A 19,019-nucleotide genomic window follows, 5' to 3' on the forward strand; every position below is an offset into this window, starting at 1 on the left:
ACAGACAGCCTTGTTAGAGCACTAGAGGTACGAATTCCATCTAGTATCCTACCCCTTTGAACCCCAATTGCCCAGGACAATAGTTTACTGCAACTCCCATACGCACAACAACATCAGTGCCATGGTTGGGAGGCGACCAAGCGGTAAGGGAGGCAAAGGTGGCTGACCTTCAAAAGGTTGGCATGGTGGGCGCGGTAGGGGATGTGGCCGGGATTTGCAGGGTGCCCCTATACCCCCATGTGTGGAGGAACAATCAGGGACACCCATGCCCCCCCCATGGTTGAAGGGAAACGTGGCTGACACCATCCCAGCTCAGCCCCTGTTGGACTAGCCCATTGTGGCACCTGACCTGGCACAGGATGACTGCCTGGCTGACTTCCAGGTCAGCAAGTCTAGGCCACGTGTGGCGGTGCAAGTTGTTGTCACCAAGCCACGTGGATCTGGGGCAGCTATGTCATCTGCTGCCCCAAGTATGCAGGTTGGGGAGGCTGCAGGGGCAGCTGCAGCTCCATCCGCCCCAGCTCTGACTCTCCCAGCCAGGACAGTGTCAGTCCAGGTCCATCAAACTGACGTTCCCTCTGCCAACATTACCCTGCAACCAATGCCTGCATCAAGACCTATGGTCATTGTGCATTCCCACACTCCTACTACCCAATCCACCAGTGATTCTGCCCCTACTGACCAGAGCAGCGTAAGCCACACTGGCTCTGCTACAACTTTAAAGAAGAGGAAGAAGGGTGCTCTGGCACGACAGGCTGAGACCCCAGACACGGCTACACACTCCGGTACCTCAAGGAAGCCTAGCTTTAATGATCAGGAACTTGATGCACTTGTGGCCTATGTGTCAGCACATAGCCGGGAAATTGTGGTGACTGCAGGGTGCAAGACCACACCTGGTCAACGTAGGGCACACTGGCAGACCATCGTGGACCACATAAGTGCCCTTGGATTTGCGAGGCGCACAACTGATGATTGCTACAAGCGGTGGAATGACCTGAAACGCAGAGCAAAGAACAAGCTGGCCTCAAATCATGCCGCTACTCTGGTGACTGGTGGTGGGTCTCCACAAGAGGACAACAAACTCACTGAACATGAGTCTGTTGCTGGGGCCTTCGTCACCGAGGAACAGATCCAAGATGTGGGAGAACTGCCTGATTATGATGCATTGTCCGGTGAGTGCCCATGCATGTGTGTGTAATGCATGTTTATGTTGTTTGGGTGACGGGTTCTGATTGAGTGCCAGGTGAGGGTGTGTGTGCCTGAGAGGTATGGGTCACCCATGTGCTTCATCCAAAACATTCAGCGGCCTTGGATTTGGGTGTGACAGTATCCATTCTGCCCACAGTAGTAATTTAGCGCAACATTATGGCAGTCGCCCTTGAAGTGGCATCTTGCAACAACATTGTTTGTATTTTTCAGTGTTCGTTCAGGCTGATTGTTTCAATTCTCCCACTTTTGCTACACATTCCTCAGCCCTATTGTCACATTTGTGACATGCTTCTGTCATTGATGAACCCCACATTGGCCCACATGTGTCACCTTGTTAGGTGAATGATTTGACCATTCAGACTGATTGAGTATTGGCCTGATCACATACATTTTTGGGGCCTGTTTGAATGTGTAACATAATAGTTGTTTCCTGTCATGTTGAAGTGCACAACCATTGATGTGTACATCGGCCTGCAATCACTGTATTTTTGTACACTGGATGTGTTGCAGTGTGTGGCACATGCCTATTTTGTCACACAATGTAACATTTTTCATCTCATCATGTCCATCTCACATTGATGGCTGACAGTATTCATTCACTGACATATGGATATACTTGTGGAATGGACAATGGCTATGGTACATGCCATCTGTGCGATGGCATGTGTCATGTATGTGTATTGGACATGCCACTCACAGGCCAATGTGTGATGGCAGTGCTAGCCAGCATGCAGCAAATGTGTTGCTCTTCCATATTGGTGTCATCAGTGTCTGCCTTTTGCCTCCCCTTCCAACTCAGTGACAGTGCATGCATGGGATGGTTATAGTCATGAGGGACATGTGTAAATCATGTACTGGTTCTGTAGCTTGTCAGGCCTATTTGTGTGCTATGGTGCTAATGCCTTTTTACATTTTTTGTCTTTCATGTTTTTGCAGGGGATGACGCACTTGATGCTGTTAAGGTTGAGGAGATGGTGCAGACCCAGGAGGGATCTCTGGCACGACCGGGCACCGGTGGGGGATGTGGTGTGGTGGTGGGTGAGAACCCAATCTTGCTGCAGACCATTCTGTCCAGGGGTGTCTCTGGGTGCACCTCACCAGACCTCTATTCAGGTGCTGATTCGGATGATGAGACCTATGTGCCGTCACAGGTAAGTGTTTCTGGCAGGGATTCTGTTCTGTCCAACCCACCTGCACCAGGGGTAGAACCCTCTATGGGGATGTCAGTGTTGGTAAGTCTGCCTTTGGTGGTTACGGATGCAGGGTCACACTCCACAACATCTGATCCTGTTCCTGGGCCAGCAGATCAGAGGAGGAATGCAGTCCTGCAGCCTCAGGCAGTGCCGGCAAACAGGTGTGGTGCCAGCCGATGCGGTGGCCGTACGCCACCAGGCAATACCGCATGGGAACAATCCATGTACATTATGGCAACCCAACAGGCAGCATCAGTTGAGATGATGGCTCAAGCAATGGAGAGGGTGGCCACTTCCATTGTCCCCCCTGAAAGGCAGATGGAGCAACTACAGCAGGCAACAGACTCCATTTGCCAATCACACAGGGAGGACATGTTGGCGTCCAACAGGGACAGAGGGGCGGCACTGGAGACTCTACGCCAATAGATATCAATAGAGTCCCAGGGCCACAGGGAAGCCCTGAGGGTAGAACTCCATCACCTCAGGGAGACTCTTGTTGACCTTGAGGCTTCCACTAACTTGAGGAGAGAACAGCAGCTGGAGCGGCTCACATGTTCGCTCTCAGCTGAGATGCAGGCAACTCAGGAGGAGATCCGGGCATCACGTCAGGTGGTGCATGGGGATGTCCGCACTATAATCCTCCAGAACAAGACCTTCCACACCCCATGCTTGCTGCCATGGAGGACCATACCAGGGCTTTGCGTGGGCTGCCTCCCATAGAACCACCACCTCCTGTGGCAGCAGCAGAGGGTGATGAGAGTGACAGCAGCAGTTCTCCCACATTGGCATAGCCGTGCAGGCCATGAGCCCATGGAGGTTTTTTTTTTTTTCCAACATCCACACAGATGGATGTTGGTGCGCACCCTGTCCTCGGACCTCCTGGGTGCCCCCCCCCGGCTCCCACATGGCCATTTTTGATTTTTGATTTTTGATTTTTGATTTTTTTTACAGTGTGTTGCCTTGTGTGGCTCCCGTGGGCATCCACTGTATTCCGGCTGGGCACATGCAGGCTTGTCCTGAGTTTGGGTTAGATGCTTGGGTTCGTGAGACACACACACCCCTCCTGCTTCCCGGTTCCATGGGCTTGCAAAGGGTGTGCCCAAGTGACAGTGACTTACACAGTGACGTTGGACTCCCATGAGCTGTGTGGGCAGTCTGTAGTCAATACTGTGTATACATTCCTAGTGGATATTGTTGTTGTATTGTACACTGCATGGTGTATTGATATGTGTTTGTGCATCCATATCTTCCCCCTAATTTGCAGGTTCATTCCTCATGTCTTCACAGGGCCGTCTACTTTGGAGATGGAGTTCATGTTGTAAGCAGTGCACTTACACATTTGCGTGGCAACAGCACTGTACAGTTGGAAGTGGTTGATGTGCTGGCATAATCAGGTTGTAAGACTACCACTACTTTAACTTAGTACTGTCATGTTTATGCTATGTTTGAGGTTGTGTAGCTGTATTGTATTGTTGGTAAGTATTTGGTCATGTGTGTTGTTAGTTCTACATTACTGGGAACATATTGTGTATGGCCAGTTTCCATTAGGGACACTGTACTTTGTGACACTTGTGTCATGTTTTGGGGATTGCTGTGTTTGCTCTCACATAGCATGACATGCCAAGGTGTGTTGGGTGGCGGTGCTGGGGAGGGGTTTGGTGACATGACACTGTTGTCATGTTGTATTTTGCAAGGGGGTAATGAATTTACCAGCATAGAAGTGTGTCTTTTGATGACACAGCATTGGTGGTGTTTGTGTAGGTAGGGATGCACACAATGTAACACTTCCAGGTGACCAATCTCAGGCTGGTATGGTTGTGACAGTTGACTGTCCCTTATGTCATCATCATTGATTGTCAGCTGGTATGTGCCAGGGCTGTGTGCACTCCACAGGGGTGTGATCTTAGGTGAAGTAATTAGCCACCAGCTACGTACGGGCAGCCTCACCCTGTGCCCTTTCCCCTCCCATGCGCAGTGGGTGTGCATGTGGTTGGGGATGTGGGGGCACCACCATGTCCACGGGCAGGCCCCGGCGTGTTGCAACGTTGTGCAGGACACATACTGCCACTATGATCCTGCACACTACTGGGGAAGCGTATAACAGCTGCCCACCAGAATGGTCAAGGGAGCGAAAGCGTGACTTGAGCACTCCGAATATGTGCTCCACTATGCCCCGGGTTGCAATGTGGGCTGTGTTGTATCTTACCTCGGTGGCATGGTGGGGTTCCGAATTGGCGTCATCATGTGGGTGCTCAGTGGGTAGGCACTGTCCCCTGGGGAGGTGGTGATGGGTATCATTAGTGGGGTTGTGACATTACTCAGTATCTGACATGCATGCATGTGCTGTGGCATTTATACTCACCTAGCAGCCATGTATCGCCATGCCGCCAGCTTCTATGTCCAGGTTTAGGGTTGACATTCTGTAAATAAAACTGTCGTGGGTGGACCCTGTATAGTTGGCATATATTGAGGTGATGATTCCCTTGGCATCACATACTACCTGGACGTTAATGGAATGCCAGTGCTTGCGGTTTCTATAGATGTGCTCTGATGCCCTGGGGGGACGTAGAGCCACATGGGTGCAATCAATGGCACCTAGGACTTTGGGGAATTGTGCCACCCCGTAGAAATCCTGGATGGCAGCCTGCCTTTCTCCAGGTGTTCTGGGCAGGTATATGTGCCTGCGGACTGATGGGCGTGCAGTCATGATGGCCAAGACCTGGTGTAGGCAGCGTGAGATGTGTGGCCTGTGACACCCCCCCCACTATAGCACTTGTCCGCTGAAATGATCCAGTGGCCAAGAAGTGCAGTACATTGAGGTCCTTTTCCAGGGGGCTGAGTGCTTGGGATCACAGGGTGGGTGATGTGAGGTCATCCTCCCACTCACACTTGGAATCATTTTCCTGGAAACAGAGAAAGACTACAGATATCATGGCTGGTTTGAAAACTGTGTGGCTGATCGGAGACAGATTGCTTTTTTGGTTACTGTCTTTTGGTGAGAAAATAAATATTGACATGGACATAGGTGGACCTACATGGCAAACTTCTATAGACAAGATGGAGCTCACCTAACAGATATTTTACACACAGCTACAGTTCATTGACTTTTATTATAACTGCAGTTACAAATTGTTAGTCAAAGGGGGGGGCTCACTTCAGGTTTTATAATACGATAGAAGTTACAATAGCAATACAGTTAAACACTGCTCATGTAGTTATTATGTTAGGTAGCTGAAGAAAAAAGCAGAGAATAATACATGACAGTAAACTAGGTACAGAAACATTTAATAGGCACAAGATAAAATACCATCAGTGATAATACACAGACTAAAATACAGTGTACGGGGCATCTAAAACTTGAATAGGGTGGATCTTTTTTGTATACTTTTTTTAAAACTATTTTCTTCTGTCTTCTGCACACTCTCACATGTACAAAAGTCTGAAAACACAAAGCCAAAATATATAGCCATGGGCACAGATCTACTCTTAACCGCAGTTACCCATAGTGCTTCATAGCCTCGGATATACCCAAGAATATCGGCAAACCAGCTGAAACAAATAAAATGCTTCCCTGCCCCAGGCCCTTGCCAAGTGCCCCATCATCTTCGACAGCTCCTCCCACTGCTCAGATGGCCTCCTCACCTCCCCTGCCCTCACCCTTTATCCCACAACAAAGGCTGTTTTTGTGATGCGGCTACAGAACGCGTTGTGTTGCAGACTCACCCCCTAGACCCCCTCTAACTCTCAATTTCACTTGGTGCTCTCTAGCCACCCCCCACAACACCTCCCACCCCTAGCATGATGGAATGTGCATGTTTGTACCTGAAAATAGATTTTTTCCCTGTGTTTCATTTGCCCATATTCTCGGCCATAGCCATGGATATCTCTCATATTAAGAGAAAAACAAGATGGCTGTTGTTTCATTTCTTTTTAAAAAAAATGGTTTTGGGTAAACCCCCAAGATATAGCTATCTATTTTTGAGAAGGGGCACCACCTTCTTGGTCAAATATTTAAATAACTGCTGCACAGAATAACCTCAAATTATGCATGGATCTCAAGTCAATGCTCCGCCACACTTCATGCACAAGTTGTTTTGGACCTGGTCCAAATCTGTCCTGCAGTGTGGGCTGTGCGCTTTGTCAAAAATGTACCTTGTTTGTCTATAGGAAAATTAATTGGAAGCAGGCCACACCATTGGAATTTGTTCTTATTTTTGACACTTAATTATATTTTTATTTTTTAACAAATCCTTATGAAACTTTGCAGTCTTAATATTTTTCTGAATTTCGGCCAAAACCATTACTCGAAACAAAAGTTATTAATCATAGAATTTTGAGGGGTTTCTATGGTAGTCCAGCTCATCTTAACTATAGGGCGTGTATCGGCACCATATAATAAATATGTTCTTGGGTTTTCTTGTGGATGCTGGTACGTCTGTGTGTATGAGTGAAATGTATGAGTTTGAGTGTGTTCTGGAATGTAATTAGAACAGGTGTGTGAAGAGGACAGTTGAAGGAGATGGATGGGAGAAGGCTACTCTGTTCCTACTGCTAATGGGCTTGATGTAAGAGACTAAATAAGTACCAGCATGAATTTCTGCCTCCATCTAGAATATTTTGTTTGGCCGAACATGAGTCAATTGATTTAGAAAATGTAGAAGGAAAGGAGACCGGCAACATATACATGGTATACAACTTAATGGGAGAAATCAGAATTTTGATGGTCTCTAGACAGCACCACCAAGACAGAAACAAAGAGAACCATTCATTTTATCAACTTTTTAACTCTAGACTTTACAGCATTCATATTTTCTTTAGTACAATCTTTTATAGAAGAAGAAATATGCACTCCCAAATGTTTAACCCCATTTGGGCACCACTTCATGCCATACGCTTGAGTGTGTTGTTAACAACACTTAATATTGAATGGCAATATTTCAAATGTGTCTGTGTTGAACCTGTGATTTTTGACTTTTGATACAAAGTTGAGGTGCTACCTGCAACCCTTGACTCCCCCAGTTCATCAGCAAAAAGCAGAGGAATTACAATGTGTGGAATTACAACACACATTCGTTTTTCCATGGACTCCAGTGGACTCGAGCAATGGGGTGTAACATGCCATTAGCCCTGTCATAATCTAGCAGTATTGGCAAACAAGTTTAGCTGTATTTACATTGCGGATGGCATCAATCTTGTAATGAGGCCCTTAATTTGGGATTTGCAGTGCTGCAGTAGGTCTAATAGATGAATATATTAATTACCGCAGCAAGTACCCTCAAGTACCGCTTGGTCGGTCACTCTCTGCGTTGCAAGATCCAAAAGGACTGCTTCTTCTTTGCCACGCGTATCAGGACTTACATTTTCACTACTTTTATTGCGTGGACTTCAAGACCCAGCAGGTGAATATTGCTGCATTGATATAAGGACTATTATATTAATTTAAACTGTATTTTAAACCGTATTTCCTTTGTTTGTATAGGCTTTGAGACACACCCACTTGAAGGATAGTATAAAACAGAGAGGCAACGCGCGCACCGCGCTCGCGAACCGCAGCAAGTACCCTCAAGTACCGCTTGGCCGCTTAGCCACATAGCTGCGGCGCTGCGGTCCACGGTGCTAAACTAAAGAGGTGTACTTTTGAGTCTCCAGCTATTATAGCAGCCATAAGACCCCTAGAATCTACTTTGCGGTAAAACAAAATTCTTTGACATATCTGTGAAAGTTCATGAATGCTGTTGGTATAATACCCATATTCACAGTGTCTTCTTCTTTGTATTTACACACATGCAGTGTTTGTTTTTTTCCTGAGCTTTCTATGTAACTCTCTTCACGTGTATGGTATTAAATTAACGAAGTAGGAGTTTATTTAGCAACACACACCCTGATTTGCCTCAGATTTGTGCGTATTAAATGACAAAACACAAAACTAATACAAAAACACAGAGTGGTGTTTAGTAAAATCGTTACTGCAAGCATACACACTTAAAACAAATATGCCAGGGCAAATAGCACTAGCATGATCCTGGTAACCAACCAGGTTAAATAACTAATAAAACCGAAACGGGCGTCAGCACGCAAATCAATAACACTGACACCCATCCTTCGATCGTCGACCGCAAACAAGGACATCAGGACGTTTTGTGCCAAGCAGAATGAAAATGAGACTCCAAACAAAGAAGTCTTAAACATGGTAGTCCCTGTTGTCAGTTCTGTCAATGGCAATGTTAAAATAAGAACTCAAAACATAGAACCAACACTGAAACCTGTGGGCAACACAGCAGATATAGAAAACTGCATTGATGACTTACAACTGGTGCCACAAACAATGCCAGAAATAACTCTGCAATCTTTAAACCAAGTCATATTGGATAATACTTTACTACTAGCTGCAAAATCACAGACAATTCCAGAAAGTGCAACCATCGAGTTTGGAAGAAATCACAGAAAGTGATGAAGTATTCACAAATGTATCAATTCATGCTAGTGCAAGAAACATTACAACCTCCTCTATTACCATCTCTCCGGATCACAGGGCAAGATGTTCTATGGACTCTAGCATTTCTATTGCCGCCTCATACCTACAACCTACTCCGAGACGAGGACGTGTCTCCATAGAGCACACACCAACGCATCCCAATACTGGGCTAATGGAGGCTACTTTAAACATGCTAAGCACAACAATTAAAAGCTTATATAAGCTCTTTGAATCGCTAGAGACAAAGATAAACGTGCAATCAATCCAAATTCAAAGACTAGTGTAATGGATGGATAAAAACTCTGGAACTTTTACATCTGCAAACCCAGCCTTTCAATTAAGTGCCACATCCTCTATGAATGTTCAGCTTCCACAAGATAGAATACAGGAGTCAACACAATCTGCTGTGCCAATATTCACGCACATAATTCGTCCGATAGAAGGTGGTGAGGCTGCAGTTATAGTACTAGACTCTTCATGGATCAGTATAGACAAAGAACCAATTGCCATATCACAACCTTCGAACAAAGAAAATTGTTTCAGCAACATCCAACTGCCAAGAGTCGTCCAAGACATCTAATGTCAAAGCCATACCAGAATATCTCAAAGGCAAAGAATAATACGAAAGGCAAAACTAGAATACTTGTACCAGAATCGATTCAACCAGCATTACTATCAAAACAATGGACCTTTTGATGGAACACGCTTCAAGAGAACTCAAGAGGGCAATAGAAGGAATTGAGACCATTAAGAAGGAAATTAAAGAGATGAAATCCAGTGAGGAGACCAAACTCAAAAATTATGAGAAGATGTATGATATTTTGCAAATATATCAAGATGAAGTTACAATCAGAAAATTAAGAAAAAGTTATAGAGATGATCGTGACTACAAAGAGGATAGAGTATACACTTTTCAAACAAAGTATGATAGTAATACCAAACCATCCTCTAAAAGTTCTACAACTAATACATCATCAGCTAGTTCTGAGGCCGAGTCAGAACCAGATACTGTAGACACTGCGGCACCACAAATCAAACAGGACAAAGGTTATATGAATCAAATTAAAAGATATAAAAAGGGCAACAGAAACCAAGTACAGAAAACAGTCTGTTTTCAATTACCACCAATGGGGAATACACCTATCCCAACACCAGGAGGAGAGGAAGGAGGGGGGGTTGCAAGCAACGCAGGAAAAGAGATCACAGCAGAAAACAAAAGACACACGAGGGCCAGTTCGAAGGAAGTCAACAAAAACAAATAAATGAGGACTTAGTGCTGAATCTTTCCTCAAGACCAATTTCAGAGGATGAGAAGAAGTTACTTAATAAAGGATTGTCGTTTGCACCAGCTAAAAAGCTGAATGATATTGACATTCATATTGATTTGTTCAAGTTTATACGAAAACTAAGGTTGAAGAAATTCTTTGCGACAAAGGCACCATCCAGCTATCAAACTAAAGAAGCACCATTACCTATCAGTGACCTTACCATACAGGATATAGAAGATACCTTCACTCTAAGATCAATAATTGAAGATGAACATTTTGAGATGCACAACTTGCTTCATGAACTAAGAATCAAACCGGACCTTCTGAGTACGAAAGAGCTTAAAACAAAATCCAAATTCAACCCACAATTGTCATCCGATAGTGTCATTGACACATTTTACAAATTGGTTACACAAGAGTTGTATGAACTATCACAGCATAGGAGTCATAATTACAGCCACACTAAACATTACCAGGACAACCTCACCAAAGGGGAAAGACAAGCCCTTAAAACCCTATCTGAGGACACATCAATTGTTATAAAGGAGGCCGATAAGGGCGGCAATATTGTGGTAATGGATAGAGCAGATTACTTGCGCATGGCTACTAATCATTTAGCAACACCTGGATGTTAGAGACAATTGAACCTAACAGACCGTCAAATAATTCTCAACCAAATTGAGGAATCAATAATGTGCTTGCACAGAAAGGGCCTCATCACTGATGAAGAACGATCGTTTTTTATCACACAAAATCCTGTAACACCAACAATGTATTTCCTACCAAAGATCCATAAACACTATCAAGATATACCAGAGGGACGGCCGATACTAAGTGGTATCGGGTGGGTATCGGAGATCTTATCTGAATACCTAGATGGGATCTTAAAACCACGAGCGACACAAGTTAAATCTTACTTACGAGACTCTTCCAGTCTTATACACATTCTACAAACCTTTGTTTGGAAGGATTCCTTCATATTGGCAACCTTGGACGTCAAGGCGTTATACACATCCATACAACATAAATGAGCATTAGCATCTATTGACCACACCTTAAAAGGCGAGTCCGCATCCTATTACTGTCAAATTGAAATGTTGAAGGAAATGTTACAAATAACCTTGGATTCAAACCTTTTCATTTTGAACAATTGTCTATTTCAGCAACTAAAGGGAGTGGCAATGGGGACTAAGTATGCCCCATCATTAGCCAACATCTTTATGGGGATGTTGGAAGAGTATACAGTGTATCAAGACCCGGCATTCCAAGACCAAGTCAAGCTTTGGATAAGATATATAGATGATATCTTTCTGATTTGGAAGGGGTCTAAATTTCATTTCAAGAATTCACGGAAAGATTGAACCATAACCAATTTGAGATACAAATCACTGGAGAACTTAATGCTAAAACAATTAACTTTCTAGATCTTACTATTCATGTACAGGATGACCATTAAGAAACATGGACTTTCAGAAAACCAACGGAAGTTAACTCAGTTTTACATGCATTCAGCTGCCACCAACGTACCACCATTCACAATATCCCCTTCGGTGAATATATCCGAGCAAGACGTAACTGCAAGGACAATGATAAATTCAAACAAGAATGTAAGCTTTTGAGAACTCGTTTTAAACAAAGAGGCTACCCGAACAAGTGCTTACAACAAGCGTTTGAGAAAACTATGAACTTACAACAAAAGGATACATTGATGCCTAAAGAACTTTCAGAAGAAAAACAAATGAAACGCACGTTCATAATCCAATATAACAATGATCATAAACTAATTAGAAAAACTCTAAACAAACATTGGCACTTGTTAAAGTTGGATGAGCATTTGTGCAAATATATTGAAGACAGACCAATGATTATTTTCAGGAAAGCCAACACTCTCCAAACAATAATCTGCCCATCCCTGTTACCGGATCCACCTAATATCAGCAAAATCACTTGGCTTACTAAAATGGAACCCGGCTTTAGAAAATGTGGTCACTGCACAATGTGCAAATTTGCTGGTGACAAAACCAAGAGACTACAGGGCTCAAATGGACAAGTTTTTACAATTACAAGTATGTGACATTAAATAAGGGGGATATGTGCACTACAATGAGATGTAAACCATAACACTAGATCTAAATAATATTTTTTCTCTGCATATTTCAGGTTAAAACTTATGCACGAGTCGCTGGACTACCGGGCCGTGCGACCCTTAGCGTTGCGTCACCATGGGAACCATTTATATGGTCCCAAGATGGCGCCCACTTCCTCTGTTCGAAGCCAACGCGAATGACTACGGGTGTTTCTCAAAGTAAGTGCTGACTAATGTTCTCGCGCACTGGCACTTTACGTTTCCCTCTAATTGGGATTTCCATACTAGATGGTGATATATCCCATAGGTTAGATGGACTCATACGGGTACGATTACAATGCGATCCTAACTGTTTACTATTTAAGTAAGGACGCGATCTTAAGTCTGCACAGTAGCACTGTTCTTATCCCGATGGTCAGATGGATATATACAGGCATGTTAACAATACGATTTCAAACTTTTTGCTGCTAAGTAAAGATGGAATTCTAAGGTGGCGGATCAGCATTGCTTTTTAACAACATGGGGCTTTCTATTTTTGGCATAATCTAGCAGTACGTGACATTAAATAAGGGGGATATGTGCACTACAATGAGATGTAAACCATAACACTAGATCTAAATAATATTTTTTCTCTGCATCTATTTTTGTATATCAGAACACTCTTAACTGCGATTTGTCCCATCCTACTACTATTACATACAAGGAATTAATGACCCCTGGTATGGGTAAATCGTGATAATTATTACTGACACCCATTTGCATACATGTTAAAGCCTGAGACATATCTAGAGTAATTCTTTATTTGTTTTCTTGTCTCTGTATGTTTGTTTGTCTCCCTTTTTTCCCACCCCCCCCATTTTACTTTTCGATTGTATGAATTATTGGTTATTCTATTTCATGTATCATGATGCACCTTGGGATCATTTTTCATTTATCTTTTTTCTTTTTTTGTGTAATACATGATTTTCTTGTAATTACTCTGATGAATTGGCATCTATATAACGGGTCACCGAACTTGCTTTATACCCATGTATGTATATAATTCAGTGAAAAAACTTTGATAAAGGGACGTTATGGTTGAGTTGCGTTACTAAAAACCTTTCAAATTCAGTGAAAAAACTTTGTTAAAGGGACATTATGGTTCCAAGTAAAACCGAAAAACCCTTGAAATTCACCAGTTATGGTAAGCTAAGAAACCATAACTCACGCCACCACCGTGCACTTCTAAGCCTAACACCTAGGACATCAAAGATGACATCACAAATGTCATTGATGACATCACTGATGACATCACATGTGCATTTACCTTTCATGAAAAGTCTGTACAAGGGATTCTTAGTTTAATGTTAATAAAAAAACGTGTCAAAGATTATTGGAATAAATATCAAATGCTAATCAGTGTATTAAGCAATGCATTGATATAAATAGCATTCTATTATGAAGTTCCATCCAGTATACTAAGGTACTCATGTAGAAACATAGTCATTGTGTGCAGCATACACGATGGAGGTGCAATATTCATAAGCTTGCCATGTTGAATAGTGAAATGATAACTGTTATCATATTACAGTTTTGCGTACAGTGAAACTTGTGATAAGTAGGTAATAAAACCCACTTACTACATAATTGCATTATTATAGACAAATCACAAAGAGACAACACCACATACAAATATGAATATATACAATTGAATTGAAGTAAGAAAAAAACAGCAATAGTAGCAGAACGTGTTCATAACCTAACTGATTACCTTTATGCAGAGAAATGATTGCTCTGTTTCAAAGCTTTTACTTACCCTATCTATATACATCACATGATGTGTCTGGACCCTAAAGAAAATAGTGTGAGTACAACATATAGAAATATGAGTATATACAGGGAAAGTACAGTAATAAAAAACATCAAAACTAACAGAAAGTGCTGATAAATCTACTGATAATTTTAATGCACAAAAAGGACTGCTGTCTTTCAAGGTTGTGTCTTCCCCTATGTATATGTTTCATAAGATATGACTGGACCATAAGGGAATTATTGTAAGAACATACTTGAAGGATAAGTCTACGAATATAGTACATTTACAATTTTTAGTTCCTGACGGTTACTGAAGAAAATCATGTGGCCTAGATATGTCAGGAAAGGAAAAAAGGGGGAGTCAGGCATGTGATGTCATCAGTGATGTCCTCAATGACATTTGTGATGTCATCTTTGATGTCCTGGGTGTTAGGCTTAGCAGTGCACGGTGGTGGCGCGAGTTATGGTTGCTTAGCTTACCATAACTGGGGAATTTCAAGGGTTTTTCGGTTTTACTTGGAACCATAACGTCCCTTTAACAACGTTTTTTTTCACTGAATTTGAAAGGTTTTTAGCAGCGCAACCTAACCATAACGTCCCTTTAACAAAGTTTTTTCACTGAATTTGAAAGGTTTTTAGCAGCGCAACTTAACCATAACATCCCTTTAACAAAGTGTTTTCACTGAATTTGATTGGTTTTTAGCAGCGCAACTTAACCATAACGTCCCTTTAACAAAGTTTTTTCACTGAATTTCATAGGTTTTTTGCAGCACAACTTAACCATAACGTCCCTTTAACAAAGTTTTTTCACTGAATTTCATAGGTTTTTAGTAGTGCAACTTAACCATAATGTCCATTTAACAAAGTTTTTTCACTGAATTTCATAGGTTTTTAGTAGTGCAACTTAACAATAATGACTTTGACTTTATATACATGTCATATGGAACTGACTGAATCTCTTCTACTGTACTTGATGTCCGCGAACTCATTTAATGTTCGCGGACATGTTCGAAGAACAGTACCACTACCTAAAAACTCGGGGGGGGGGGTATGTTTGATTGTTATATCATAACATAGGAACATTTAACAAATTCAAAAAGGAGCACACAAACACATTATATGTACTAATACATAAGAAATGTAACCCATATATACAACACACTAACCATTCATTTAAATGCACTATGTTCTAAAATGGAATATACCACAAGAAGATAAATTGGCTTCAAACATAATTACCTCACAAATACGACAGAACTGAGAACAAGAGCAGACCCACTGAGTACATAGGACATATCTTACCTGAAATAGTAAGTGTACTTAATTTTATTCATATATTTATAAACTTTCTGTATTAGATAAAAAAATATCTTATCTTTTTTTATTTTCTCACATAAATGTCTAGTACTATGGAATGGCTAGAGGAGCATTTCCCACATGAAGAAATGTCAAAAGATAGTGAAACTAACAGTAAACACTTTATAATATAAACCATTTAATTATTATTATTTTGTATACATTTAACATATATATATATTTTTTTGTACAGAGCATACCAAAATAGAAAATACTTCAGAAAAACCTGTTATGGATAACACTTTTCACAGTATAGAAGAAAAAATGGATTTATTGTTGACTAATTTTAATAAATTGAAAACTTTTGTGGAAGATCATTTTAAACCAAAAACCTTGTACCATTGCCCCACATGTACTTGTCCCTCCTCACCATATCCCTGTCAATTATCCCCAAACCCTCTCCATAATCCAAAACGTTTTGATGAGACTTCCATCCCTTCTTCACCTAATAACAATCATGTTGAAACCCCTAATTCTCCTGTTTTTGTTTCTGTTTCTGCCTCACCTTCTCTGTGATAAATTATTAATATATGTTAAATAAAGTTTAATTTTTATATTGTGTTGTAAATAGTTTCGTTTTTTTTTTTAAAACAATGTAGGTGTCCGCGGACAGTGCAGGTGTTCTGAAATGTTCGTAAATAAATGAAAATGGAGGTGTCCTGAAGAACACTATACCTGTTTGTACTGTTCGCGAACAAGTTCAAACTGTTCTGAGAACACATGCGGTGTCCTGAAATGTCCGTAAAAAAACATAATTAAAGTGTCCTAAAGAACACTATATCTGTCCGTAGTGTTCGCTATCAAGTCTAAACTGTTCTATGAACACAATTGGTGTCCTGAAATGTTCGTACGTAAACGAAAATGGAGGTGTCCTGAAGAACACTATAACTGTTCGTAGTGTTCGCTAGCAAGTTCAAACTGTTTTAAGAACACACGCGGTGTCCTGAATTGTTCGTAATTAAATGAAAATGAAGGTGTCTTAAAGAACACTATACCTGTCCGTACTGTTCGCTAGCAAGTTGAAACTGTTCTAAGAACACAATTGGTGTCCTGAAATGTTCGTACATAAACGAAATTGGACGTGTCCTGAAGAACACTATATCTGTCCTTACTGTTCGGTAGCAAGTTTAAACTGTTCTAAGAACACACGCAGTGTCCTGAAATGTTTGTTTCACGTGTGACGCATGTTTAATTACTTCAGGACCTGAACAGTGTCCGTAGAACATCAACGCGCATGCGCTAACCAATCTCCGTGCATTTGGTGTCCTGCGGACATGCGCTTCCTTCGCGGACTTGTTCGCGAACGGATCATATGACCGCGCCCACGCTGATCTCATGTTCTGAATGCAGACACTGTTCGTGTCCCCGAAAAATTTAAAAGTACATATTCAATTAATCCATAATATTTTTCAATAAAATCTCACCATGGCACAAGTCCCACATAGTAATCCTGAGTTTCTACATACCTTTTTGTGTTCGATCTGTCCGCGGACAGCGGGCATGTCCGCGGACCGCGCACAAGCACCAATATAAAAGACCACGCCCCAGAGCTTATTCTCATTGTGTTTCTGGCTATTCTTCAGAACACAGCGATTTTTGCTGCCACCTGAAGATTACACCATCATCGAGATGGCATCCATGGCTGAACTACTGCCACCTGGTGCTGCACCTGCTTCAGCACCACTCCCACCCCCTCCACCACCACCACCTCCCCAAGGGCCTGAAGAGGGGAACAGAAGTGAGGATGCAGAGGAGGAAGAAGAGGATGATGAGAATGAGGTAGAGGAAATCCCTACTACCCGCACTAGGCGTGAGTCTTGGGTGTGGCGGTTATTTACCATTCATGGGAATGGTCCTAAGGCTCGTGTGAACAGTGTTACCTGCAATGAGTGCAAAATGATACTCATTCGCGGGAAGCACGGTAAGTACAGCTTTGGGATCACTACTATGAAGCAACACCTGAGGTCATTTCACTCTTGGGCTATTCGCAGGGTTGTACTTTGTGAAGAACGTAGCAGGTTGATTTCCTCTACTTCATCCTCTGTTTCTGATCCTGTTACCACAAGGACCACCTCTGTGGGACAGCGTCTTCCTCAAGCTGCCTCACAGGCCATACAGAATGCTGATGACCCTTACCTTTCGAGGATCACAGTTGTATGTATGTACTGTGACACAGTACTCTGCAAGGGGGAGCCACTTCGTAGTGCTTTTGAGACTATCGTCTCAGAGCACGAGAAGATCTGCTCACTACCCAAATAAAACCCACTCTACATCTTCCTCTCTCAGCTCGCCCTTTCTGATCCCTGTGGGTGGTGTCCCCCCTTTGCCTTCCTTTCCCCTCCTCTCCTAGCGTGTCGTGTATAAAAAACCAAAATAAATACAAAATAGCAAAAATCAAAAAAAAAAAATAAGGCTCTTTTCAGAGCCGCCTTTCACAGTTAAAAAATAGAAAAGAAAAGAAATGAAGCAGGGCCCTTTGTATTTTTTAGAAGTCCGCGGACAGTTCGTGAACATTTAAAAAATTGGGTTGCTACACTATCACAAACATTGCAATTTTCTCTGGGAGGAAGTGGTGGCTCTGAAAAGAGCCTTTGGGAGGTGTTTGTAAGTCAAAAATTATAAATGCTTAACACCTACTTCAAAATGGATATTGTAATTCCAAAAAAGGTTGCAATGCATTTTGTACATTTCTCAAAAAAATCTGATTGCTGCCATAAGTAAGATGGACTCCATCTCTGCGAAAAATGTTTGTACTACGAAACAGAATATTTTCATTGTGAAAAGAAGACATGCCAAAATCTTTTAGAAAGGCACAAACAGCTTTATTAACATTGCGCCTTGATTTTTCCATTTGTGGACCAAATGAAGAAGAACAAAGCCACATTTGTCTCTGCGCAATCCGTGAAAATATCACTTGATAATTAGGAAACATGCCCATAACCTTCCCAAGTCCTTCTTTCATAGCAAATTGCAAAAACATTCCAGTCACATGTCCTAAACTGTTCCATCCACAATGAATTACAATTATGTCTGGATGTTGCTCTGTCTCCAAAGTAGCACAGAGAGGTAGCAAGTCCAACCACTTAATTCCACGTACTCCATGCCAGTGTACTTCCACATGTGGGCACCCAAGAACTACAGCTACTCCACAGCTTTCTGCATGCACCTTCAACCAATATATCCAAGAATCTCCCAAAATCCATACAATCTTTTTCCTAAAACACATAGACATAGCTATCTGTTGTTCTCTCAGCAAAAACAGTATATGAGAAACTCTCTTCTGGCACAACAAACCCACTAAACTTTCCTGACCAATCCCTTTCAGTACTCATTCTTATTTGCATGACTTCTGAACTCAAAAATCCCCGTATGTAACTCCTGATGTCCGCGAACTACCGCCATGTCCCCGGACATATCGTAACATGAACAGCCCTTCTACCATTTCCACTTCACTCTCTCTGCCATTCCTTCATTGGATGTAGCTAAGAAGTTACATGACCATGCACCAATCACATTCAAGACCTCTACATCTAACTGCATCATCATAGATCAGTACTGCAAATGTACTGTGAATCTCTCTGAGTACAAGTGTCATATCATTGGCAAGCACCATCTACCAGAAATACTGTACAAGTCTCCAA

This window comes from Ambystoma mexicanum, chromosome 5q (genome assembly GCF_040938575.1).
Source record: "Ambystoma mexicanum isolate Mex_15411 chromosome 5q, UKY_AmexF1_1, whole genome shotgun sequence".
NCBI lineage: Eukaryota > Metazoa > Chordata > Amphibia > Caudata > Ambystomatidae > Ambystoma > Ambystoma mexicanum.